Source organism: Lithobates pipiens, unplaced genomic scaffold (genome assembly GCF_037356315.1).
Source record: "Lithobates pipiens isolate NorthernLeopardFrog02 unplaced genomic scaffold, aLitPip1_a1.2 Scaffold_13, whole genome shotgun sequence".
In the NCBI taxonomy this organism is placed as follows: Eukaryota; Metazoa; Chordata; class Amphibia; order Anura; family Ranidae; genus Lithobates; species Lithobates pipiens.
Window position 1 is genome coordinate 175,360,418 of NW_027507718.1, and position 16,306 is coordinate 175,376,723.

The window sequence follows — 16,306 nt, forward strand, 5'->3', positions numbered from 1 at the left end:
CTGTATTTTTCCTCTCGATTGCCTAAGGTGACCACCTTGGCTTTTGTCAAGAGAGTTGTAAGTAGGGTGCAAAATCGCCTACGGCCACATCATCCTGAATGCGCTCGATCTCGTCTGATCTCGGATGCTAAGCAGGGTCGGGCCTGGTTAGTACCTGGATGGGAGACCGCCTGGGAATACCAGGTGCCGTAGGCTTTTTTCCATTATGTTGTTGGCTTTGGCGACCTGCTGTATTTTTCCTCTCCATTGCCCGAGGTGACCACCTTGGCTTTTGTCAAGAGAGTTGTAAGTAGGGTGCAAAATCGCCTACGGCCACATCACCCCGAATGCGCTCCATCTCGTCTCATCTCGGATGCTAAGCAGGCTCGGGCCTGGTTAGTACCTGGATGGGAGACCGCCTTGGAATTCCAGGTGCCGTAGGCTTTTTTCCATTATGTTGTTGGCTTTGGCGACCTGCTGTATTTTTCCTCTCGATTGCCCGAGGTGACCACCTTGGCTTTTGTCAAGAGAGTTGTCTGTAGGGTGCAAGATCGCCTACCGCCCCATCACCCTGAATGCGCTCGATCTCGTCTGATCTCGGATGCTAAGCACGGTCGGGCCTGGTTAGTACCTGGTTGGGAGACCGCCTGGGAAAACCAGGTGCCGTAGGCTTTTTTCCATTATGTTGTTGGCTTTAGCGACCTGCTGTATTTTTCCTCTCGATTGCCCGAGGTGACCACCTTGGCTTTTGTCAAGAGAGTTGTAAGTAGGGTGCAAGATTGCCTACCGCCACATCACCCTGAATGCACTCGATCTCGTCTGATCTCGGATGCTAAGCAGGGTCGGGCCTGGTTAGTACCTGGATGGGAGACCGCCTGGGAATACCAGTTGCCGTAGGCTTTTTTCCATTATGTTGTTGGCTTTGGCGACCTGCTGTATTTTTCCTTTCGATTGCCCGAGGTGACCACCTTGGCTTTTGTCAAGAGAGTTGTAAGTAGGGTGCAAGATCGCCTACGGCCACATCACCCTGAATGCGCTCGATCTCATCTGATCTCGGATGCTTAGCAGGGTCGGGCCTGGTTAGTACCTGGATGGGAGACCGCCTGGGAATACCAGGTGCCGTAGGCTTTTTTCCATTATGTTGTTGGCTTTGGCGACCTGCTGTATTTTTCCTCTCGATTGCCCGAGGTGACCACCTTGGCTTTTGTCAAGAGAGTTGTAAGTAGGGTGCAAGATTGACTACAGCCACATCACCCTGAATGTGCTTGATCTCGTCTGATGTCGGATCCTAAGCAGGGTCGGGCCTGGTTAGTACCTGGATGGGAGACCGCCTGGGAATACCAGGTGCTGTAGGCTTTTTTCCATTATGTTGTTGGCTTTGGCGACCTGCTGTATTTTTCCTCTCGTTTGCCCGAGGTGACTACCTTGGCTTTTGTCAAGAGAGTTGTAAGTAGGGTGCAAGATTGCCTACGGCCACATCACCCCGAATACGCTCGATCTCGTCTGATCTCGGATGCTAAGCAGGGTCGGGCCTGGTTAGTACCTGGATGGGATTCCGCCTGGGAATACCAGGTGCCGTAGGCTTTTTTCAATTATGTTGTTGGCTTTGGCGACCTGCTGTATTTTTCCTCTCGATTGCCCGAGGTGACCACCTTGGCTTTTGTCAAGAGAGTTGTAAGTAGGGTGCAAGATTGCCTATGGCCATATCACCATAAATGCGCTCGATCTCGTCTGATCACGGATGCTAAGCAGTGTCGGGCCTGGTTAGTACCTGAATGGGAGACCGCCTGGGAATACCAGGTGCCGTAGGCTTTTTTCCATTATGTTGTTGGCTTTGGCGACCTGCTGTATTTTTCCTCTCGTTTGCCCGAGGTGACCACCTTGGCTTTTGTCAAGAGAGTTGTAAGTAGGGTGCAAGATCGCCTACGGCCACATCACCCTGAGTGCGCTCGATCTCGTCTGATCTCGGATGCTAAGCAGATTCATGCCTGGTTAGTACCTGGATGGGAGACCGCCTGGGAATACCAGGTGCTGTAGGCTTTTTTCCATTATGTTGTTGGCTTTGGCGACCTGCTGTATTTTTCCTCTCGATTGCCCGAGGTGACCACCTTGGCTTTTGTCAAGAGAGTTGTAAGTGGGGTGCAAGATTGCCAATGGCCACATCACCATAAATGCGCTCGATCTCATCTGATCACGGATGCTAAGCAGGGTCGGGCCTGGTTAGTACCTGGATGGGAGACCGCCTGGGAATACCAGGTGCCGTAGGCTTTTTTCCATTATGTTGTTGGCTTTGGCGACCTGCTGTATTTTTCCTCTCGTTTGCCCGAGGTGACCACCTTGGCTTTTGTCAAGAGAGTTGTAAGTAGGGTGCAAGATCGCCTACGGCCACATCACCCTGAATGCGCTCGATCTCGTCTGATCTCGGATGCTAAGCAGGGTCGGGCCTGGTTAGTACCTGGATGGGAGACCGCCTGGGAATACCAGGTGCCGTCTGCTTTTTTCCATTATGTTGTTGGCTTTGGCGTCCTGCTGTATTTTTCCTCTCGATTGCCCGAGGTGACCACCTTGGCTTTTGTCAAGAGAGTTGTAAGTAGGGTGCAAGTTCGCCTATGGCCACATCACCCTGAATGCGATTGATCTTGTCTGATCTCGGATGCTAAGCAGGGTCGGGCCTGCTTAGTACCTGGATGGGAGACCGCCTGGGAATACCTGGTGCCGCAGGCTTTTTTCCATTATGTTGTTGGCTTTGGCGACCTGCTGTATTTTTCCTCTCGATTGCCCGAGGTGACCACCTTGGCTTTTGTCAAGAGAGTTGTAAGTAGGGTGCCAGATCGCCTACGGCCACATCACCCTGAATGCGCTCGATCTCGTCTGATATTGGATGCTAAGCAGGGTCGGGCCTGGTTAGTACCTGGATGGGAGACCGCCTGGGAATACCAGGTGCCGTAGGCTTTTTTCCATTATGTTGTTGGCTTTGGCGACCTGCTGTATTTTTCCTCTCGTTTGCCCGAGGTGACCACCTTGGCTTTTGTCAAGAGAGTTGTAAGTAGGGTGCAAGATCGTCTATGGCCACATCACCCTGAATGCGCTCGATCTCGTCTGATCTTGGATGCTAAGCAGGGTCAGGCCTGGTTAGTACCTGGATGGGAGACCGCCTGGGAATACCAGGTGCCGTAGGCTTTTTTCCATTATGTTGTTGGCTTTGGCGACCTGCTGTATTTTTCCTCTCTATAGCCCGAGGTGACCACCTTGGCTTTTGTCAAGAGAGTTGTAAGTAGGGAGCAAGATCGCCTACGGCCACATCACCCCCAATGCGCTCCATCTCGTCTGATCTCGGATGCTAAGCAGGGTCGGGCCTGGTTAGTACCTGGATAGGAGACCACCTGGGAATACCAGGTGCCGTAGGCTTTTTTCCATTATGTTGTTGGCTTTGGCGACCTGCTGTATTTTTCCTCTCGATTGCCCGAGGTGACCACCTTGGCTTTTGTCAAGAGAGTTGTAAGTAGGGTGCAAGATCGCCTATGGCCACATCACCCTGAATGCGCTCGATCTCGTCTGATCTCGGATGCTAAGCAGGGTCGGGCCTGGTTAGTACCTGGATGGGAGACCGCCTGGGAATACCAGGTGCCGTAGGCTTTTTTCCATTATGTTGTTGGCTTTGGCGACCTGCTGTATTTTTCCTCTCGATTGCAAGAGGTGACCACCTTGGCTTTTGTCAAGAGAGTTGTAAGTAGGGTGCAAGATCGCCTAATGCCACATCCCCCTGAATGCGCTCGATCTCGTCTGATCTTGGATGCTAAGCAGGGTCGGGCCTGGTTAGTACCTGGATGGGAGACTGCATGGGAATACCAGGTGCCGTAGGCTTTTTTCCATTATGTTGTTGGCTTTGGCGACCTGCTGTATTTTTCCTCTCTATTGCCCGAGGTGACCACCTTGGCTTTTGTCAAGAGAGTTGTAAGTAGGGTGCAAGATTGCCTACGGCCACATCACCCTGAATGCGCTCGATCTCGTCTGCTCTCGGATGCTAAGCAGGGTCGGGCCTGGTTAGTACCTGGATCCTGGATGGGAGACCGCCTGGGAATACCAGGTGCCGTAGGCTTTTTTCCATTATGTTGTTGGCTTTGGCGACCTGCTGTATTTTTCCTCTCAATTGCCCGAGGTGACCACCTTGGCTTTTGTCAAGAGAGTTGTAAGTAGGGTATAAGATCGCCTACGGCCACATCACCCTGAATGCGCTCGATCTCGTCTGATCTCGGATGCTAAGCAGGGTCGGGCCTGGTTAGTACCTGGATGGGAGACCGCCTGGGAATACCAGGTGCCATAGGCTTTTTTCCATTATGTTGTTGGCTTTGGCGACCTGCTGTATTTTTCCTCTCCATTGCCCGAGGTGACCACCTTGGCTTTTGTCAAGAGAGTTGTAAGTAGGGTGCAAGATTGCCTACGGCCACATCACCCTGAATGCGCTCGATCTCGTCTGCTCTCGGATGCTAAGCAGGGTCGGGCCTGGTTAGTACCTGGATCGTGGATGGGAGACCGCCTGGGAATACCAGGTGCCGTAGGCTTTTTTCCATTATGTTGTTGGCTTTGGCGACCTGCTGTATTTTTCCTCTCAATTGCCCGAGGTGACCACCTTGGCTTTTGTCAAGAGAGTTGTAAGTAGGGTGCAAAATTGCCTACGGCCACATCACCCTGAATGCGCTCAATCTCGTCTGATCTCGGATGCTAAGCAGGGTCAGGCCTGGTTAGTACTTGGATGGGAGACCGCCTGGGAATACCAGGTGCCGTAGGCTTTTTTCCATTATGTTGTTGGCTTTGGGTACCTGCTGTATTTTTCCTCTCGATTGCCCGAGGTGACCACCTTGGCTTTTGTCAAGAGAGTTGTAAGTAGGGTGCAAGATCGCCTACAGGCATATCACCCTGAATGCGCTTGATCTCGTCTGATCTTGGATGCTAAGCAGGGTCGGGCCTGGTTAGTACCTGGATAGGAGACCGCCTGGGAATACCAGGTAACGTAGGCTTTTTTCCATTATGTTGTTGGCTTTGGCGACCTGCTGTATTTTTCCTCTCGATTGCCCGAGGTGACCACCTTGGCTTTTGTCAAGAGAGTTGTGAGTAGGGTGCAAGATCGCCTATGGCCACATCACCCTGAATGCGCTCGATCTCGTCTGATCTCGGATGCTAAGCAGGGTCGGGCCTGGTTAGTACCTGGATGGTAGACCGCCTGGGAATACCACATGCCGTAGGCTTTTTTCCATTATGTTGTTGGCTTTGGCGACGTGCTGTATTTTTCCTCTCGATTGCCCGAGGAGACCATCTTGGCTTTTGTCAAGAGAGTTGTAAGTAGGGTGTAAGATCGCCTACGGCCACATCATCCTGAATGCGCTTGATCTCGTCTGATCTCGGATGCTAAGCAGGGTCGGGCCTGGTTAGTACCTGGGTGGGAGACCACCTGGGAATATCAGGTGCCGTAGGCTTTTTTCCATTATGTTGTTGGCTTTGGCGACCTGCTGTATTTTTCCTCTCGATTGCCCGAGGTGACCACCTTGGCTTTTGTCAAGAGAGTTGTAAGTAGGGTGCAAGATCCCCTACGGCCACATCTCTCTGAATGCGCTCGATCTCGTCTGATCTCGGATGCTAAGCAGGGTCGGGCCTGGTTAGTACCTGGATGGGAGACCGCCTGGGAATACCAGGTGCCGTAGGCTTTTTTCCATTATGTTGTTGGCTTTGGCGACCTGCTGTATTTTTCCTCTCGATTGCCCGAGGTGACCACCTTGGCTTTTGTCAAGAGAGTTGTAAGTAGGGTGCAAGATCGCAAGGTCGCCTACGGTCACATCACCCTGAATGCGCTCGATCTCTAATGATCTCGGATGCTAAGCAGGGTCGGGCCTGGTTAGTACCTGGATGTTAGACCGCCTGGGAATACCAGGTGCCGTAGGCTTTTTTCCATTATGTTGTTGGCTTTGGCGTCCTGCTGTATTTTTCCTCTCGATTGCCCGAGGTGACCACCTTGGCTTTTGTCAAGAGAGTTGTAAGTAGGGTGCAAGATCGCCTACGCCCACGCCCACATCACCCTGAATGCGCTCGATCTCGTCTGATCTCGGATGCTAAGCAGGGTCGGGCCTGGTTAGTACCTGGATGGGAGACCGCCTGGGAATACCAGGTGCCGTAGGCTTTTTTCCATTATGTTGTTGGCTTTGGCGTCCTGCTGTATTTTTCCTCTCGATTGCCCGAGGTGACCACCTTGGCTTTTGTCAAGAGAGTTGTAAGTAGGGTGCAAGGTCGCCTACGGCCACATCACCCTGAATGCGCTCGATCTCGTCTGATCTTGGATGCTAAGCAGGGTCGGGCCTGGTTAGTACCTGGATGGGAGACCGCCTGGGAATACCAGGTGCCGTAGGCTTTTTTCCATTATGTTGTTGGCTTTGGCGACCTGCTGTATTTTTCCTCTCGATTGCCCGAGGTGACCACCTTTGCTTTTGTCAAGAGAGTTGTAAGTAGGGGGCAAGATCGCCTACGGCCACATCACCCTGAATGCGCTCGATCTCGTCTGATCTCGGATGCTAAGCAGGGTCGGGCCTGCTTAGTACCTGGATGGGAGACCGCCTGGGAATACCAGGTGCCGTAGGCTTTTTTCCATTATGTTGTTGGCTTTGGCGACCTGCTGTATTTTTCCTCTCGATTGCCCGAGGTGATCACCTTGGTTTTTGTCAAGAGAGTTGTAAGTAGGGTGCAAGATCGCCTACGGCCACATCACCCTGAATGCGCTCGATCTCGTCTGATCTCGGATGCTAAGCAGGGTTGGGCCTGGTTAGTTCCTGGATGGGAGACCGCCTGGGAATACCAGGTACCGTAGGCTTTTTTCCATTATGTTGTTGGCTTTGGCGACCTGCTGTATTTTTTTCCTCTCGATTGCCCGAGGTGACCACCTTGGCTTTTGTCAATGGAGTTGTAAGTAGGATGCAAAATCACCTACGGCCACATCACCCTGCATGCGCTCGATCTCGTCTGATTTCAGATGCTAAGCAGGGTTGGGCCTGGTTAGTACCTGGATGGGAGACCGCCTGGGAATACCAGGTGCCGTAGGCTTTTTTCCATCATGTTGTTGGCTTTGGCGACCTGCTGTATTTTTCCTCTCGATTGCCCGAGGTGACCACCTTGGCTTTTGTCAAGAGAGTTGTAAGTAGGGTGCAACATCGCCTATGGCCACATCACCCTGAATGCGCTTGATCTCGTCTGATCTCGGATGCTAAGCAGGTTCGGGCCTGGTTAGTACCTGGATGGGAGACCGCCTGGGAATACCAGGTGCCGTAGGCTTTTTTCCATTACGTTGTTGGCTTTGGCGACCTGCTGTATTTTTCCTCTCGATTGCCCGAGGTGACCACCTTGGCTTTTGTCAAGAGAGTTGTAAGTAGGGTGCAAGATCGCCTACGGCCACATCTCCCTGAATGCGCTCGATCTCGTCTGATCTCGGATGCTGAGCAGGGTCGGGCCTGGTTAGTACCCGGATGGGAAACCGCCTGGGAATACCAGGTGCCGTAGGCTTTTTTCCATTATGTTGTTGGCTTTGGCGACCTGTTGTATTTTTCCTCTTGATTGCCCGAGGTGACCACCTTGGCTTTTGTCAAGAGAGTTGTAAGTAGGGTGCAAGATCGCCTACGGCCACATCACGCTGAATGCGCTCGATCTCGTCTGATCTCGGATGCTAAGCAGGGTCGGGCCTGGTTAGTACCTGGATGGGAGACCGCCTGGGAATACCAGGTGCCGTAGGCTTTTTTCCATTATGTTGTTGGCTTTGGCGACCTGCTGTATTTTTCCTCTCAATTGCCCGAGGTGACCACCTTGGCTTTTGTCAAGAGAGTTGTAAGTAGGGTATAAGATCGCCTACGGCCACATCACCCTGAATGCGCTCGATCTCGTCTGATCTCGGATGCTAAGCAGGGTCGGGCCTGGTTAGTACCTGGATGGGAGACCGCCTGGGAATACCAGGTGCCATAGGCTTTTTTCCATTATGTTGTTGGCTTTGGCGACCTGCTGTATTTTTCCTCTCCATTGCCCGAGGTGACCACCTTGGCTTTTGTCAAGAGAGTTGTAAGTAGGGTGCAAGATTGCCTACGGCCACATCACCCTGAATGCGCTCGATCTCGTCTGCTCTCGGATGCTAAGCAGGGTCGGGCCTGGTTAGTACCTGGATCGTGGATGGGAGACCGCCTGGGAATACCAGGTGCCGTAGGCTTTTTTCCATTATTTTGTTGGCTTTGGCGACCTGCTGTATTTTTCCTCTCAATTGCCCGAGGTGACCACCTTGGCTTTTGTCAAGAGAGTTGTAAGTAGGGTGCAAAATTGCCTACGGCCACATCACCCTGAATGCGCTCAATCTCGTCTGATCTCGGATGCTAAGCAGGGTAAGGCCTGGTTAGTACCTGGATGGGAGACCGCCTGGGAATACCAGGTGCCGTAGGCTTTTTTCCATTATGTTGTTGGCTTTGGGTACCTGCTGTATTTTTCCTCTCGATTGCCCGAGGTGACCACCTTGGCTTTTGTCAAGAGAGTTGTAAGTAGGGTGCAAGATCGCCTACAGGCATATCACCCTGAATGCGCTTGATCTCGTCTGATCTTGGATGCTAAGCAGGGTCGGGCCTGGTTAGTACCTGGATAGGAGACCGCCTGGGAATACCAGGTAACGTAGGCTTTTTTCCATTATGTTGTTGGCTTTGGCGACGTGCTGTATTTTTCCTCTCGATTGCCCGAGGAGACCACCTTGGCTTTTGTCAAGAGAGTTGTAAGTAGGGTGCAAGATCGCCTACGGCCACATCACGCTGAATGCGCTCGATCTCGTCTGATCTCGGATGCTAAGCAGGGTCGGGCCTGGTTAGTACCTGGATGGGAGACCGCCTGGGAATACCAGGTGCCGTAGGCTTTTTTCCATTATGTTGTTGGCTTTGGCGACCTGCTGTATTTTTCCTCTCAATTGCCCGAGGTGACCACCTTGGCTTTTGTCAAGAGAGTTGTAAGTAGGGTATAAGATCGCCTACGGCCACATCACCCTGAATGCGCTCGATCTCGTCTGATCTCGGATGCTAAGCAGGGTCGGGCCTGGTTAGTACCTGGATGGGAGACCGCCTGGGAATACCAGGTGCCATAGGCTTTTTTCCATTATGTTGTTGGCTTTGGCGACCTGCTGTATTTTTCCTCTCCATTGCCCGAGGTGACCACCTTGGCTTTTGTCAAGAGAGTTGTAAGTAGGGTGCAAGATTGCCTACGGCCACATCACCCTGAATGCGCTCGATCTCGTCTGCTCTCGGATGCTAAGCAGGGTCGGGCCTGGTTAGTACCTGGATCGTGGATGGGAGACCGCCTGGGAATACCAGGTGCCGTAGGCTTTTTTCCATTATTTTGTTGGCTTTGGCGACCTGCTGTATTTTTCCTCTCAATTGCCCGAGGTGACCACCTTGGCTTTTGTCAAGAGAGTTGTAAGTAGGGTGCAAAATTGCCTACGGCCACATCACCCTGAAAGCGCTCAATCTCGTCTGATCTCGGATGCTAAGCAGGGTAAGGCCTGGTTAGTACCTGGATGGGAGACCGCCTGGGAATACCAGGTGCCGTAGGCTTTTTTCCATTATGTTGTTGGCTTTGGGTACCTGCTGTATTTTTCCTCTCGATTGCCCGAGGTGACCACCTTGGCTTTTGTCAAGAGAGTTGTAAGTAGGGTGCAAGATCGCCTACAGGCATATCACCCTGAATGCGCTTGATCTCGTCTGATCTTGGATGCTAAGCAGGGTCGGGCCTGGTTAGTACCTGGATAGGAGACCGCCTGGGAATACCAGGTAACGTAGGCTTTTTTCCATTATGTTGTTGGCTTTGGCGACGTGCTGTATTTTTCCTCTCGATTGCCCGAGGAGACCACCTTGGCTTTTGTCAAGAGAGTTGTAAGTAGGGTGCAAAATTGCCTACGGCCACATCACCCTGAATGCGCTCAATCTCGTCTGATCTCGGATGCTAAGCAGGGTAAGGCCTGGTTAGTACCTGGATGGGAGACCGCCTGGGAATACCAGGTGCCGTAGGCTTTTTTCCATTATGTTGTTGGCTTTGGGTACCTGCTGTATTTTTCCTCTCGATTGCCCGAGGTGACCACCTTGGCTTTTGTCAAGAGAGTTGTGAGTAGGGTGCAAGATCGCCTATGGCCACATCACCCTGAATGCGCTCGATCTCGTCTGATCTCGGATGCTAAGCAGGGTCGGGCCTGGTTAGTACCTGGATGGTAGACCGCCTGGGAATACCACATGCCGTAGGCTTTTTTCCATTATGATGTTGGCTTTGGCGACGTGCTGTATTTTTCCTCTCGATTGCCCGAGGAGACCACCTTGGCTTTTGTCAAGAGAGTTGTAAGTAGGGTGTAAGATCGCCTACGGCCACATCATCCTGAATGCGCTTGATCTCGTCTGATCTCGGATGCTAAGCAGGGTCGGGCCTGGTTAGTACCTGGGTGGGAGACCACCTGGGAATATCAGGTGCCGTAGGCTTTTTTCCATTATGTTGTTGGCTTTGGCGACCTGCTGTATTTTTCCACTCGATTGCCCGAGGTGACCACCTTGGCTTTTGTCAAGAGAGTTGTAAGTAGGGTGCAAGATCGCCTGCGGCCACATCACCCTCAAAGCGCTCGATCTCGTCTGATCTCGGATGCTAAGCAGGGTCGGGCCTGGTTAGTACCTGGATGGGAGACCGCCTGGGAATACCAGGTGCCGTAGGGTCTTTTCCATTATGTTGTTGGCTTTGGCGACCTGCTGTATTTTTCCTCTCGATTGCCCGAGGTGACCACCTTGGCTTTTGTCAAGAGAGTTGTAAGTAGGGTGCAAGATCGCCTACGGCCACATCTCTCTGAATGCGCTCGATCTCGTCTGATCTCGGATGCTAAGCAGGGTCGGGCCTGGTTAGTACCTGGATGGGAGACCGCCTGGGAATACCAGGTGCCGTAGGCTTTTTTCCATTATGTTGTTGGCTTTGGCGACCTGCTGTATTTTTCCTCTCGATTGCCCGAGGTGACCACCTTGGCTTTTGTCAAGAGAGTTGTAAGTAGGGTGCAAGATCGCAAGGTCGCCTACGGTCACATCACCCTGAATGCGCTCGATCTCTTCTGATCTCGGATGCTAAGCAGGGTCGGGCCTGGTTAGTACCTGGATGTTAGACCGCCTGGGAATACCAGGTGCCGTAGGCTTTTTTCCATTATGTTGTTGGCTTTGGCGTCCTGCTGTATTTTTCCTCTCGATTGCCCGAGGTGACCACCTTGGCTTTTGTCAAGAGAGTTGTAAGTAGGGTGCAAGATCGCCTACGCCCACGCCCACATCACCCTGAATGCGCTCGATCTCGTCTGATCTCGGATGCTAAGCAGGGTCGGGCCTGGTTAGTACCTGGATGGGAGACCGCCTGGGAATACCAGGTGCCGTAGGCTTTTTTCCATTATGTTGTTGGCTTTGGCGTCCTGCTGTATTTTTCCTCTCGATTGCCCGAGGTGACCACCTTGGCTTTTGTCAAGAGAGTTGTAAGTAGGGTGCAAGGTCGCCTACGGCCACATCACCCTGAATGCGCTCGATCTCGTCTGATCTTGGATGCTAAGCAGGGTCGGGCCTGGTTAGTACCTGGATGGGAGACCGCCTGGGAATACCAGGTGCCGTAGGCTTTTTTCCATTATGTTGTTGGCTTTGGCGACCTGCTGTATTTTTCCTCTCGATTGCCCGAGGTGACCACCTTTGCTTTTGTCAAGAGAGTTGTAAGTAGGGGGCAAGATCGCCTACGGCCACATCACCCTGAATGCGCTCGATATCGTCTGATCTCGGATGCTAAGCAGGGTAGGGCATGGTTAGTACCTGGATGGGAGACCGCCTGGGAATACCCGGTGCCGTCGGCTTTTTTTCCATTATGTTGTTGGCTTTGGCGACCTGCTGTATTTTTCCTCTCGATTACCCGAGGTGACCACCTTGGCTTTTGTCAAGAGAGTTGTAAGTAGGGAGCAAGATCACCTATGGCCACATCACCCTGAATGCGCTCGATCTCGTCTGATCTCGGATGCTAAGCAGGGTCGGGCCTGCTTAGTACCTGGATGGGAGACCGCCTGGGAATACCAGGTGCCGTAGGCTTTTTTCCATTATGTTGTTGGCTTTGGCGACCTGCTGTATTTTTCCTCTCGATTGCCCGAGGTGATCACCTTGGTTTTTGTCAAGAGAGTTGTAAGTAGGGTGCAAGATCGCCTACGGCCACATCACCCTGAATGCGCTCGATCTCGTCTGATCTCGGATGCTAAGCAGGGTTGGGCCTGGTTAGTTCCTGGATGGGAGACCGCCTGGGAATACCAGGTACCGTAGGCTTTTTTCCATTATGTTGTTGGCTTTGGCGACCTGCTGTATTTTTTTCCTCTCGATTGCCCGAGGTGACCACCTTGGCTTTTGTCAATGGAGTTGTAAGTAGGGTGCAACATCGCCTATGGCCACATCACCCTGAATGCGCTTGATCTCGTCTGATCTCGGATGCTAAGCAGGTTCGGGCCTGGTTAGTACCTGGATGGGAGACCGCCTGGGAATACCAGGTGCCGTAGGCTTTTTTCCATTACGTTGTTGGCTTTGGCGACCTGCTGTATTTTTCCTCTCGATTGCCCGAGGTGACCACCTTGGCTTTTGTCAAGAGAGTTGTAAGTAGGGTGCAAGATCGCCTACGGCCACATCTCTCTGAATGCGCTCGATCTCGTCTGATCTCGGATGCTGAGCAGGGTCGGGCCTGGTTAGTACCCGGATGGGAAACCGCCTGGGAATACCAGGTGCCGTAGGCTTTTTTCCATTATGTTGTTGGCTTTGGCGACCTGTTGTATTTTTCCTCTTGATTGCCCGAGGTGACCACCTTGGCTTTTGTCAAGAGAGTTGTAAGTAGGGTGCAAGATCGCCTACGGCCACATCACGCTGAATGCGCTCGATCTCGTCTGATCTCGGATGCTAAGCAGGGTCGGGCCTGGTTAGTACCTGGATGGGAGACCGCCTGGGAATACCAGGTGCCGTAGGCTTTTTTCCATTATGTTGTTGGCTTTGGCGACCTGCTGTATTTTTCCTCTCGATTGCCCGAGGTGACCACCTTGGCTTTTGTCAAGAGAGTTGTAAGTAGGGTGCAAGATCGCCTGCGGCCACATCACCCTGAATGCGCTCGATCTCGTCTGATCTCGGATGCTAAGCAGGGTCGGGCCTGGTTAGTACCTGGATGGGAAACCGCCTGGGAATACCAGGTGCCGTAGGCTTTTTTCCATTATGTTGTTGGCTTTGGCGACCTGTTGTATTTTTCCTCTTGATTGCCCGAGGTGACCACCTTGGCTTTTGTCAAGAGAGTTGTAAGTAGGGTGCAAGATCGCCTACGGCCACATCACGCTGAATGCGCTCGATCTCGTCTGATCTCGGATGCTAAGCAGGGTCGGGCCTGGTTATGACCTGGATGGGAAACCGCCTGGGAATACCAGGTGCCGTAGGCTTTTTTCCATTATGTTGTTGGCTTTGGCGACCTGTTGTATTTTTCCTCTTGATTGCCCGAGGTGACCACCTTGGCTTTTGTCAAGAGAGTTGTAAGTAGGGTGCAAGATCGCCTACGGCCACATCACCCTGAATGCGCTCCATCTCGTCTGATCTCGGATGCTAAGCAGGGTCCGGCCTGCTTAGTACCTGGATGGGAGACCGCCTGGAAATACCAGGTGCCGTAGGCTTTTTTCCATTATGTTGTTGGCTTTGGCGACCTGCTGTATTTTTCCTCTCGATTGCCCGAGGTGACCACCTTGGCTTTTGTCAAGAGAGTTGTAAGTAGGGTGCAAGATCGCCTACGGCCACATCTCTCTGAATGCGCTCGATCTCGTCTGATCTCGGATGCTAAGCAGGGTCGGGCCTGGTTAGTACCTGGATGGGAGACCGCCTGGGAATACCAGGTGCCGTAGGCTTTTTTCCATTATGTTGTTGGCTTTGGCGACCTGCTGTATTTTTCCTCTCGATTGCCCGAGGTGACCACCTTGGCTTTTGTCAAGAGAGTTGTAAGTAGGGTGCAAGATCGCAAGGTCGCCTACGGTCACATCACCCTGAATGCGCTCGATCTCTTCTGATCTCGGATGCTAAGCAGGGTCGGGCCTGGTTAGTACCTGGATGTTAGACCGCCTGGGAATACCAGGTGCCGTAGGCTTTTTTCCATTATGTTGTTGGCTTTGGCGTCCTGCTGTATTTTTCCTCTCGATTGCCTGAGGTGACCACCTTGGCTTTTGTCAAGAGAGTTGTAAGGAGGGTGCAAGATCGCCTACGCCCACGCCCACATCACCCTGAATGCGCTCGATCTCGTCTGATCTCGGATGCTAAGCAGGGTCGGGCCTGGTTAGTACCTGGATGGGAGACCGCCTGGGAATACCAGGTGCCGTAGGCTTTTTTCCATTATGTTGTTGGCTTTGGCGTCCTGCTGTATTTTTCCTCTCGATTGCCCGAGGTGACCACCTTGGCTTTTGTCAAGAGAGTTGTAAGTAGGGTGCAAGGTCGCCTACGGCCACATCACCCTGAATGCGCTCGATCTCGTCTGATCTTGGATGCTAAGCAGGGTCGGGCCTGGTTAGTACCTGGATGGGAGACCGCCTGGGAATACCAGGTGCCGTAGGCTTTTTTCCATTATGTTGTTGGCTTTGGCGACCTGCTGTATTTTTCCTCTCGATTGCCCGAGGTGACCACCTTTGCTTTTGTCAAGAGAGTTGTAAGTAGGGGGCAAGATCGCCTACGGCCACATCACCCTGAATGCGCTCGATATCGTCTGATCTCGGATGCTAAGCAGGGTAGGGCATGGTTAGTACCTGGATGGGAGACCGCCTGGGAATACCAGGTGCCGTCGGCTTTTTTTCCATTATGTTGTTGGCTTTGGCGACCTGCTGTATTTTTCCTCTCGATTACCCGAGGTGACCACCTTGGCTTTTGTCAAGAGAGTTGTAAGTAGGGTGCAAGATCACCTATGGCCACATCACCCTGAATGCGCTCGATCTCGTCTGATCTCGGATGCTAAGCAGGGTCGGGCCTGCTTAGTACCTGGATGGGAGACCGCCTGGGAATACCAGGTGCCGTAGGCTTTTTTCCATTATGTTGTTGGCTTTGGCGACCTGCTGTATTTTTCCTCTCGATTGCCCGAGGTGATCACCTTGGTTTTTGTCAAGAGAGTTGTAAGTAGGGTGCAAGATCGCCTACGGCCACATCACCCTGAATGCGCTCGATCTCGTCTGATCTCGGATGCTAAGCAGGGTTGGGCCTGGTTAGTTCCTGGATGGGAGACCGCCTGGGAATACCAGGTACCGTAGGCTTTTTTCCATTATGTTGTTGGCTTTGGCGACCTGCTGTATTTTTTTCCTCTCGATTGCCCGAGGTGACCACCTTGGCTTTTGTCAATGGAGTTGTAAGTAGGATGCAAAATCACCTACGGCCACATCACCCTGCATGCGCTCGATCTCGTCTGATTTCAGATGCTAAGCAGGGTTGGGCCTGGTTAGTACCTGGATGGGAGACCGCCTGGGAATACCAGGTGCCGTAGGCTTTTTTCCATCATGTTGTTGGCTTTGGCGACCTGCTGTATTTTTCCTCTCGAATGCCCGAGGTGACCACCTTGGCTTTTGTCAAGAGAGTTGTAAGTAGGGTACAACATCGCCTATGGCCACATCACCCTGAATGCGCTTGATCTCGTCTGATCTCGGATGCTAAGCAGGTTCGGGCCTGGTTAGTACCTGGATGGGAGACCGCCTGGGAATACCAGGTGCCGTAGGCTTTTTTCCATTACGTTGTTGGCTTTGGCGACCTGCTGTATTTTTCCTCTCGGTTGCCCGAGGTGACCACCTTGGCTTTTGTCAAGAGAGTTGTAAGTAGGGTGCAAGATCGCCTACGGCCACATCTCCCTGAATGCGCTCGATCTCGTCTGATCTCGGATGCTGAGCAGGGTCGGGCCTGGTTAGTACCCGGATGGGAAACCGCCTGGGAATACCAGGTGCCGTAGGCTTTTTTCCATTATGTTGTTGGCTTTGGCGACCTGTTGTATTTTTCCTCTTGATTGCCCGAGGTGACCACCTTGGCTTTTGTCAAGAGAGTTGTAAGTAGGGTGCAAGATCGCCTACGGCCACATCACGCTGAATGCGCTCGATCTCGTCTGATCTCGGATGCTAAGCAGGGTCGGGCCTGGTTAGTACCTGGATGGGAGACCGCCTGGGAATACCAGGTGCCGTAGGCTTTTTTCCATTATGTTGTTGGCTTTGGCGACCTGCTGTATTTTTCCTCTCGATTGCCCGAGGTGACCACCTTGG

At 52.4% G+C, this 16,306-nt stretch overlaps 42 non-coding genes and 29 pseudogenes across 42 annotated transcripts; all 71 read left to right on the forward strand.

Annotated features, from left to right (window-relative positions):
* The first annotated feature begins 76 nt into the window (after window positions 1-76).
* Window positions 77-195, forward strand: LOC143979554 (5S ribosomal RNA). The gene has a single exon (XR_013274052.1). It is a non-coding gene; the product is annotated as a 5S ribosomal RNA (ribosomal RNA).
* A 109-nt stretch (window positions 196-304) lies between these two features.
* LOC143979629 (5S ribosomal RNA) lies at window positions 305-423 on the forward strand (annotated as a pseudogene).
* Window positions 424-532: 109 nt separating this feature from the next.
* Window positions 533-651, forward strand: LOC143978519 (5S ribosomal RNA; annotated as a pseudogene).
* Window positions 652-760: 109 nt separating this feature from the next.
* Window positions 761-879, forward strand: LOC143977477 (5S ribosomal RNA). Its single transcript, XR_013273753.1, has one exon. It is a non-coding gene; the product is annotated as a 5S ribosomal RNA (ribosomal RNA).
* A 109-nt stretch (window positions 880-988) lies between these two features.
* On the forward strand, window positions 989-1,107 carry LOC143976349 (5S ribosomal RNA). Its single transcript, XR_013272660.1, has one exon. It is a non-coding gene; the product is annotated as a 5S ribosomal RNA (ribosomal RNA).
* Window positions 1,108-1,216: 109 nt separating this feature from the next.
* On the forward strand, window positions 1,217-1,335 carry LOC143978969 (5S ribosomal RNA; annotated as a pseudogene).
* Window positions 1,336-1,444: 109 nt separating this feature from the next.
* LOC143977346 (5S ribosomal RNA) lies at window positions 1,445-1,563 on the forward strand. The gene has a single exon (XR_013273629.1). It is a non-coding gene; the product is annotated as a 5S ribosomal RNA (ribosomal RNA).
* Window positions 1,564-1,672: 109 nt separating this feature from the next.
* On the forward strand, window positions 1,673-1,791 carry LOC143979031 (5S ribosomal RNA; annotated as a pseudogene).
* Window positions 1,792-1,900: 109 nt separating this feature from the next.
* LOC143978970 (5S ribosomal RNA) lies at window positions 1,901-2,019 on the forward strand (annotated as a pseudogene).
* A 109-nt stretch (window positions 2,020-2,128) lies between these two features.
* On the forward strand, window positions 2,129-2,247 carry LOC143978722 (5S ribosomal RNA; annotated as a pseudogene).
* A 109-nt stretch (window positions 2,248-2,356) lies between these two features.
* On the forward strand, window positions 2,357-2,475 carry LOC143976906 (5S ribosomal RNA). Its single transcript, XR_013273197.1, has one exon. It is a non-coding gene; the product is annotated as a 5S ribosomal RNA (ribosomal RNA).
* A 109-nt stretch (window positions 2,476-2,584) lies between these two features.
* On the forward strand, window positions 2,585-2,703 carry LOC143979223 (5S ribosomal RNA; annotated as a pseudogene).
* A 109-nt stretch (window positions 2,704-2,812) lies between these two features.
* LOC143977174 (5S ribosomal RNA) lies at window positions 2,813-2,931 on the forward strand. The gene has a single exon (XR_013273458.1). It is a non-coding gene; the product is annotated as a 5S ribosomal RNA (ribosomal RNA).
* Window positions 2,932-3,040: 109 nt separating this feature from the next.
* Window positions 3,041-3,159, forward strand: LOC143977902 (5S ribosomal RNA; annotated as a pseudogene).
* A 109-nt stretch (window positions 3,160-3,268) lies between these two features.
* Window positions 3,269-3,387, forward strand: LOC143979052 (5S ribosomal RNA; annotated as a pseudogene).
* A 109-nt stretch (window positions 3,388-3,496) lies between these two features.
* On the forward strand, window positions 3,497-3,615 carry LOC143978555 (5S ribosomal RNA). Its single transcript, XR_013273954.1, has one exon. It is a non-coding gene; the product is annotated as a 5S ribosomal RNA (ribosomal RNA).
* A 109-nt stretch (window positions 3,616-3,724) lies between these two features.
* Window positions 3,725-3,843, forward strand: LOC143979186 (5S ribosomal RNA; annotated as a pseudogene).
* Window positions 3,844-3,952: 109 nt separating this feature from the next.
* On the forward strand, window positions 3,953-4,078 carry LOC143979025 (5S ribosomal RNA; annotated as a pseudogene).
* Window positions 4,079-4,187: 109 nt separating this feature from the next.
* Window positions 4,188-4,306, forward strand: LOC143976357 (5S ribosomal RNA). The gene has a single exon (XR_013272668.1). It is a non-coding gene; the product is annotated as a 5S ribosomal RNA (ribosomal RNA).
* A 109-nt stretch (window positions 4,307-4,415) lies between these two features.
* Window positions 4,416-4,541, forward strand: LOC143979018 (5S ribosomal RNA; annotated as a pseudogene).
* Window positions 4,542-4,650: 109 nt separating this feature from the next.
* On the forward strand, window positions 4,651-4,769 carry LOC143977454 (5S ribosomal RNA). The gene has a single exon (XR_013273731.1). It is a non-coding gene; the product is annotated as a 5S ribosomal RNA (ribosomal RNA).
* Window positions 4,770-4,878: 109 nt separating this feature from the next.
* On the forward strand, window positions 4,879-4,997 carry LOC143979296 (5S ribosomal RNA; annotated as a pseudogene).
* Window positions 4,998-5,106: 109 nt separating this feature from the next.
* Window positions 5,107-5,225, forward strand: LOC143978640 (5S ribosomal RNA; annotated as a pseudogene).
* Window positions 5,226-5,334: 109 nt separating this feature from the next.
* Window positions 5,335-5,453, forward strand: LOC143976968 (5S ribosomal RNA). The gene has a single exon (XR_013273257.1). It is a non-coding gene; the product is annotated as a 5S ribosomal RNA (ribosomal RNA).
* A 109-nt stretch (window positions 5,454-5,562) lies between these two features.
* LOC143976983 (5S ribosomal RNA) lies at window positions 5,563-5,681 on the forward strand. Its single transcript, XR_013273272.1, has one exon. It is a non-coding gene; the product is annotated as a 5S ribosomal RNA (ribosomal RNA).
* A 117-nt stretch (window positions 5,682-5,798) lies between these two features.
* LOC143978954 (5S ribosomal RNA) lies at window positions 5,799-5,917 on the forward strand (annotated as a pseudogene).
* A 115-nt stretch (window positions 5,918-6,032) lies between these two features.
* Window positions 6,033-6,151, forward strand: LOC143977392 (5S ribosomal RNA). Its single transcript, XR_013273673.1, has one exon. It is a non-coding gene; the product is annotated as a 5S ribosomal RNA (ribosomal RNA).
* A 109-nt stretch (window positions 6,152-6,260) lies between these two features.
* Window positions 6,261-6,379, forward strand: LOC143980139 (5S ribosomal RNA). Its single transcript, XR_013274281.1, has one exon. It is a non-coding gene; the product is annotated as a 5S ribosomal RNA (ribosomal RNA).
* Window positions 6,380-6,488: 109 nt separating this feature from the next.
* LOC143976364 (5S ribosomal RNA) lies at window positions 6,489-6,607 on the forward strand. Its single transcript, XR_013272674.1, has one exon. It is a non-coding gene; the product is annotated as a 5S ribosomal RNA (ribosomal RNA).
* Window positions 6,608-6,716: 109 nt separating this feature from the next.
* LOC143976845 (5S ribosomal RNA) lies at window positions 6,717-6,835 on the forward strand. Its single transcript, XR_013273138.1, has one exon. It is a non-coding gene; the product is annotated as a 5S ribosomal RNA (ribosomal RNA).
* A 111-nt stretch (window positions 6,836-6,946) lies between these two features.
* Window positions 6,947-7,065, forward strand: LOC143977974 (5S ribosomal RNA; annotated as a pseudogene).
* A 109-nt stretch (window positions 7,066-7,174) lies between these two features.
* LOC143977400 (5S ribosomal RNA) lies at window positions 7,175-7,293 on the forward strand. The gene has a single exon (XR_013273680.1). It is a non-coding gene; the product is annotated as a 5S ribosomal RNA (ribosomal RNA).
* A 109-nt stretch (window positions 7,294-7,402) lies between these two features.
* LOC143977419 (5S ribosomal RNA) lies at window positions 7,403-7,521 on the forward strand. Its single transcript, XR_013273698.1, has one exon. It is a non-coding gene; the product is annotated as a 5S ribosomal RNA (ribosomal RNA).
* Window positions 7,522-7,630: 109 nt separating this feature from the next.
* On the forward strand, window positions 7,631-7,749 carry LOC143976297 (5S ribosomal RNA). The gene has a single exon (XR_013272612.1). It is a non-coding gene; the product is annotated as a 5S ribosomal RNA (ribosomal RNA).
* A 109-nt stretch (window positions 7,750-7,858) lies between these two features.
* On the forward strand, window positions 7,859-7,977 carry LOC143976358 (5S ribosomal RNA). Its single transcript, XR_013272669.1, has one exon. It is a non-coding gene; the product is annotated as a 5S ribosomal RNA (ribosomal RNA).
* A 109-nt stretch (window positions 7,978-8,086) lies between these two features.
* On the forward strand, window positions 8,087-8,212 carry LOC143979021 (5S ribosomal RNA; annotated as a pseudogene).
* A 109-nt stretch (window positions 8,213-8,321) lies between these two features.
* On the forward strand, window positions 8,322-8,440 carry LOC143977448 (5S ribosomal RNA). The gene has a single exon (XR_013273725.1). It is a non-coding gene; the product is annotated as a 5S ribosomal RNA (ribosomal RNA).
* A 109-nt stretch (window positions 8,441-8,549) lies between these two features.
* Window positions 8,550-8,668, forward strand: LOC143979297 (5S ribosomal RNA; annotated as a pseudogene).
* Window positions 8,669-8,777: 109 nt separating this feature from the next.
* On the forward strand, window positions 8,778-8,896 carry LOC143976298 (5S ribosomal RNA). Its single transcript, XR_013272613.1, has one exon. It is a non-coding gene; the product is annotated as a 5S ribosomal RNA (ribosomal RNA).
* A 109-nt stretch (window positions 8,897-9,005) lies between these two features.
* Window positions 9,006-9,124, forward strand: LOC143976359 (5S ribosomal RNA). The gene has a single exon (XR_013272670.1). It is a non-coding gene; the product is annotated as a 5S ribosomal RNA (ribosomal RNA).
* A 109-nt stretch (window positions 9,125-9,233) lies between these two features.
* On the forward strand, window positions 9,234-9,359 carry LOC143979022 (5S ribosomal RNA; annotated as a pseudogene).
* Window positions 9,360-9,468: 109 nt separating this feature from the next.
* On the forward strand, window positions 9,469-9,587 carry LOC143977229 (5S ribosomal RNA). Its single transcript, XR_013273511.1, has one exon. It is a non-coding gene; the product is annotated as a 5S ribosomal RNA (ribosomal RNA).
* A 109-nt stretch (window positions 9,588-9,696) lies between these two features.
* LOC143979298 (5S ribosomal RNA) lies at window positions 9,697-9,815 on the forward strand (annotated as a pseudogene).
* A 109-nt stretch (window positions 9,816-9,924) lies between these two features.
* LOC143977449 (5S ribosomal RNA) lies at window positions 9,925-10,043 on the forward strand. The gene has a single exon (XR_013273726.1). It is a non-coding gene; the product is annotated as a 5S ribosomal RNA (ribosomal RNA).
* Window positions 10,044-10,152: 109 nt separating this feature from the next.
* LOC143978641 (5S ribosomal RNA) lies at window positions 10,153-10,271 on the forward strand (annotated as a pseudogene).
* Window positions 10,272-10,380: 109 nt separating this feature from the next.
* Window positions 10,381-10,499, forward strand: LOC143976969 (5S ribosomal RNA). The gene has a single exon (XR_013273258.1). It is a non-coding gene; the product is annotated as a 5S ribosomal RNA (ribosomal RNA).
* A 109-nt stretch (window positions 10,500-10,608) lies between these two features.
* On the forward strand, window positions 10,609-10,727 carry LOC143977418 (5S ribosomal RNA). The gene has a single exon (XR_013273697.1). It is a non-coding gene; the product is annotated as a 5S ribosomal RNA (ribosomal RNA).
* A 109-nt stretch (window positions 10,728-10,836) lies between these two features.
* On the forward strand, window positions 10,837-10,955 carry LOC143979922 (5S ribosomal RNA). Its single transcript, XR_013274133.1, has one exon. It is a non-coding gene; the product is annotated as a 5S ribosomal RNA (ribosomal RNA).
* Window positions 10,956-11,072: 117 nt separating this feature from the next.
* LOC143978073 (5S ribosomal RNA) lies at window positions 11,073-11,191 on the forward strand (annotated as a pseudogene).
* Window positions 11,192-11,306: 115 nt separating this feature from the next.
* On the forward strand, window positions 11,307-11,425 carry LOC143977393 (5S ribosomal RNA). The gene has a single exon (XR_013273674.1). It is a non-coding gene; the product is annotated as a 5S ribosomal RNA (ribosomal RNA).
* A 109-nt stretch (window positions 11,426-11,534) lies between these two features.
* LOC143980140 (5S ribosomal RNA) lies at window positions 11,535-11,653 on the forward strand. Its single transcript, XR_013274282.1, has one exon. It is a non-coding gene; the product is annotated as a 5S ribosomal RNA (ribosomal RNA).
* A 109-nt stretch (window positions 11,654-11,762) lies between these two features.
* LOC143978590 (5S ribosomal RNA) lies at window positions 11,763-11,881 on the forward strand (annotated as a pseudogene).
* A 110-nt stretch (window positions 11,882-11,991) lies between these two features.
* On the forward strand, window positions 11,992-12,110 carry LOC143977280 (5S ribosomal RNA). The gene has a single exon (XR_013273565.1). It is a non-coding gene; the product is annotated as a 5S ribosomal RNA (ribosomal RNA).
* A 109-nt stretch (window positions 12,111-12,219) lies between these two features.
* On the forward strand, window positions 12,220-12,338 carry LOC143976846 (5S ribosomal RNA). Its single transcript, XR_013273139.1, has one exon. It is a non-coding gene; the product is annotated as a 5S ribosomal RNA (ribosomal RNA).
* A 111-nt stretch (window positions 12,339-12,449) lies between these two features.
* On the forward strand, window positions 12,450-12,568 carry LOC143977401 (5S ribosomal RNA). The gene has a single exon (XR_013273681.1). It is a non-coding gene; the product is annotated as a 5S ribosomal RNA (ribosomal RNA).
* A 109-nt stretch (window positions 12,569-12,677) lies between these two features.
* On the forward strand, window positions 12,678-12,796 carry LOC143977858 (5S ribosomal RNA; annotated as a pseudogene).
* Window positions 12,797-12,905: 109 nt separating this feature from the next.
* LOC143976299 (5S ribosomal RNA) lies at window positions 12,906-13,024 on the forward strand. The gene has a single exon (XR_013272614.1). It is a non-coding gene; the product is annotated as a 5S ribosomal RNA (ribosomal RNA).
* Window positions 13,025-13,133: 109 nt separating this feature from the next.
* On the forward strand, window positions 13,134-13,252 carry LOC143976344 (5S ribosomal RNA). The gene has a single exon (XR_013272656.1). It is a non-coding gene; the product is annotated as a 5S ribosomal RNA (ribosomal RNA).
* Window positions 13,253-13,361: 109 nt separating this feature from the next.
* LOC143978904 (5S ribosomal RNA) lies at window positions 13,362-13,480 on the forward strand (annotated as a pseudogene).
* A 109-nt stretch (window positions 13,481-13,589) lies between these two features.
* Window positions 13,590-13,708, forward strand: LOC143979374 (5S ribosomal RNA; annotated as a pseudogene).
* Window positions 13,709-13,817: 109 nt separating this feature from the next.
* On the forward strand, window positions 13,818-13,936 carry LOC143979923 (5S ribosomal RNA). Its single transcript, XR_013274134.1, has one exon. It is a non-coding gene; the product is annotated as a 5S ribosomal RNA (ribosomal RNA).
* A 117-nt stretch (window positions 13,937-14,053) lies between these two features.
* LOC143978074 (5S ribosomal RNA) lies at window positions 14,054-14,172 on the forward strand (annotated as a pseudogene).
* A 115-nt stretch (window positions 14,173-14,287) lies between these two features.
* Window positions 14,288-14,406, forward strand: LOC143977394 (5S ribosomal RNA). Its single transcript, XR_013273675.1, has one exon. It is a non-coding gene; the product is annotated as a 5S ribosomal RNA (ribosomal RNA).
* Window positions 14,407-14,515: 109 nt separating this feature from the next.
* Window positions 14,516-14,634, forward strand: LOC143980141 (5S ribosomal RNA). Its single transcript, XR_013274283.1, has one exon. It is a non-coding gene; the product is annotated as a 5S ribosomal RNA (ribosomal RNA).
* A 109-nt stretch (window positions 14,635-14,743) lies between these two features.
* On the forward strand, window positions 14,744-14,862 carry LOC143978442 (5S ribosomal RNA; annotated as a pseudogene).
* Window positions 14,863-14,972: 110 nt separating this feature from the next.
* Window positions 14,973-15,091, forward strand: LOC143977281 (5S ribosomal RNA). The gene has a single exon (XR_013273566.1). It is a non-coding gene; the product is annotated as a 5S ribosomal RNA (ribosomal RNA).
* Window positions 15,092-15,200: 109 nt separating this feature from the next.
* On the forward strand, window positions 15,201-15,319 carry LOC143976847 (5S ribosomal RNA). Its single transcript, XR_013273140.1, has one exon. It is a non-coding gene; the product is annotated as a 5S ribosomal RNA (ribosomal RNA).
* Window positions 15,320-15,430: 111 nt separating this feature from the next.
* Window positions 15,431-15,549, forward strand: LOC143977975 (5S ribosomal RNA; annotated as a pseudogene).
* A 109-nt stretch (window positions 15,550-15,658) lies between these two features.
* On the forward strand, window positions 15,659-15,777 carry LOC143977402 (5S ribosomal RNA). The gene has a single exon (XR_013273682.1). It is a non-coding gene; the product is annotated as a 5S ribosomal RNA (ribosomal RNA).
* Window positions 15,778-15,886: 109 nt separating this feature from the next.
* LOC143977420 (5S ribosomal RNA) lies at window positions 15,887-16,005 on the forward strand. The gene has a single exon (XR_013273699.1). It is a non-coding gene; the product is annotated as a 5S ribosomal RNA (ribosomal RNA).
* Window positions 16,006-16,114: 109 nt separating this feature from the next.
* LOC143976300 (5S ribosomal RNA) lies at window positions 16,115-16,233 on the forward strand. Its single transcript, XR_013272615.1, has one exon. It is a non-coding gene; the product is annotated as a 5S ribosomal RNA (ribosomal RNA).
* Window positions 16,234-16,306: the final 73 nt, after the last annotated feature.